At 31.4% G+C, this 2,664-nt stretch overlaps 1 pseudogene; it reads right to left on the bottom strand.

Moving 5' to 3' along the window:
• Positions 1-572: 572 nt before the first annotated feature.
• Positions 573-1,202, bottom strand: LOC149156300 (GDSL esterase/lipase At2g04570 pseudogene; annotated as a pseudogene).
• Positions 1,203-2,664: the final 1,462 nt, after the last annotated feature.

Raw genomic sequence — 2,664 nt, 5'->3', positions numbered from 1 at the left:
AATGATTTTATTAATGTTATCCCCCCTTCTAATGTTTGGTTATGTCAAGACACCTTTGAAGTACTGAACTAACAAATTCTCCATTTCTTGCTTTTGGGTGAGCTGATTGCCTTGCTGATCCATTAGGGGGAAGATTCTGCTCTGCTGCATGTGTTGTATCATTGCTTTATGGAAGAACTTTGTATTTATTTCTCCTTCTTTTAACCATTGGATACTTGATTTTTGTTTCCATAGGATTTCCTCTTGTTGTCTCCTTTCTTCCAATTTGTTAATGAGAAGCCCTTCCTCTTCTACGAGCTCTTCACTTCTACCCTCCTCGAACATTTTCTATTGTATTTACTTCATCTTTGTCTGGATTATCTCCTGTTCCTTCTCTATGTTACCAAATTCTTCCTTGTTCCATTTCTTTATCTTCAATTTTAGACCTTTTAGTCTAAGTTGAAAGGTGTATATCTAATTTCTTTCTCCTATCTCTTTTTCATTCCCTTTCCACCTGCTGCCTCACAGTTAGAACATTCTGCACAAAATCAAGCACAAATTATATCTGGGCTATGAAATGCCTTTCTATATATCTATATCCCTATATACTCAATACCATCACGTGTAAAACGTGTATTAACAACAGTGAGTGAGGTAGAATCATCGTATCCAGAAGCAGAAGAAGCAAAGCTGGCGCCTTTAAGAATCCGTGGCCCTCGGAATTGAGGATCCAAATATGCAGGAACTGTATCAGGAAGGCCTAATAATCCAGCTGTATACAATTGGAAAAACTAAACATGAATATTATATCCCAGGGATGATAACAACATTGCTACTAAAGAATAACAACAATATTAGAATTGTGTTTATTTTACTGTTAGTTTCTAAATCAATCTGTGCAAACCTAGCCACGATATTTTTTCATTCTACGTCACTATGTAAAGCAAAAAGAAAGATGGAGTAGAAGTACAAATTATATCTGTTACTAATTTTCCGTTCGTAAATCGACCAGTCGGCTTTCTGCCGACGAAGTCTCTGCCATATGGACGAAAGTTGGCCTTCACAATCGTTGCAAGCCCATTGTTATTACCAGGATCTACAGTGGAATCTCCAAATACGTACAGGGCTGTGGCCATAGGCTTTGCGTACGTTAACTTTCGTTCACAGAATGCCAAGACAATATAGAGATATGTTACAATACAAACTTTCATACGCCCCTCCATGGTTAATACTTTGCCTGGACTTGTCAGAGATGGTTGGAGAATTTGAGTGGCACGACCACTTTAAATAATAGCTGGCTGATATGAATTATTTACACCAGGCTGGCTAAACCATCATTCGATCCTCCAAAACTGATGGTCACGAATCATTCGATTCTTCTTTCCTGTATTAAACTACCGTCTCTGTTTAGCTGGACAATGCTGCTGGTCGCATTTCTAATTTTTTCGTGCACAAAAAGATAGGCACAATGGGCGGTAAAGGAGGAAGCAGAGTGGGCTGTGTGTATAAAGATTAACATTTATTTTTTGTAGTATTCCTCAGGGATTACCTAGGCTTACCTGAAGCGTTGTGCAACATCATTTGTGGTTTGCAGGTTCAGTGGTATATCCCATGTACAAGAATTTAATCACTATTTAGTCACTATTATTAAATTTTGCGTGAACTTAAAATATAATAAAATGAGATTATTTTTCAACTTATTTTTATAATTTTTTATTTAATTTAAAAATGTATTTCTATTAACCTAATAAAATAAATAAAATACTTATTTATTTATAAATTTATATTAACATTATTTTTTGAAAAAACACATTATAATTTAGTTATATATATATATATATTGGACGTTAACGATCACCACCATCATCATCATCATAATTATCTAATTTAAAATAAATATAAAAAACTTAAAAATATATATAATATTTAACATTCACAATCAATTTGGAGAGTTAAAATTAAATATAACAAATTTGACCTACAAGAAAATAATAGAAATTATACATATTAACTTCCTAGTCAAGCTTTCCAAATTGAAAATGTTTAAATAAGTAGACTGATCATGTTATAAAATGTTAAATTCATTTACATTATATATAAATATATATATATATTAATTTATTTATTTTAATATAATAATTATAAACTATTCTGTATATAGTTTGTTTGAAAGTATATATATATATGTAACTCTATTATATTTTAATTATCAATTTACAATTGAAATATAATTTTAAGTCAATCATAAATATTGTTATTAATAATATATTAATATGAAAAAAATAAATCATTTGAAAAAAATATTAATAACCGGTAAAGATAAAAAATTTACCTTTCCATATTAATTATTTATTTAAAAAAAAATCAACCTACGAAAAAGCAACTACGCTATAACCTTCCATCCACACAAACATCGCTTGTCTATCATCATACAAATGTATGTAAAAACAAGTACCTTAATATGGATGTGTGTTATCGGCGATCTGACATAGTACAAGCTTCCGATATAATTTTCCTATATAAATCTTCCATAGATGTGTGTTATTGGCGATCTGACATAGTACATAGGTAGACAGATGGCAGTTTCCGATATAATTTTCCTATATAAATCTTCCATAAATTATGGACGTAAGTTTCAACATGGCATTGCGCTAACTAAACCTTTCATCGTTTGCTCTGGCCACT

The sequence above is a fragment of the Pinus tabuliformis genome, chromosome 9, assembly GCF_031772625.1.
Source record: "Pinus tabuliformis cultivar Carrire ecotype Pingquan chromosome 9, CPIR1, whole genome shotgun sequence".
NCBI lineage: Eukaryota > Viridiplantae > Streptophyta > Pinopsida > Pinales > Pinaceae > Pinus > Pinus tabuliformis.
The sequence above is the reverse complement of the archived record's forward strand: the minus strand, read 5'-3'. Positions and strand labels throughout refer to the sequence as shown.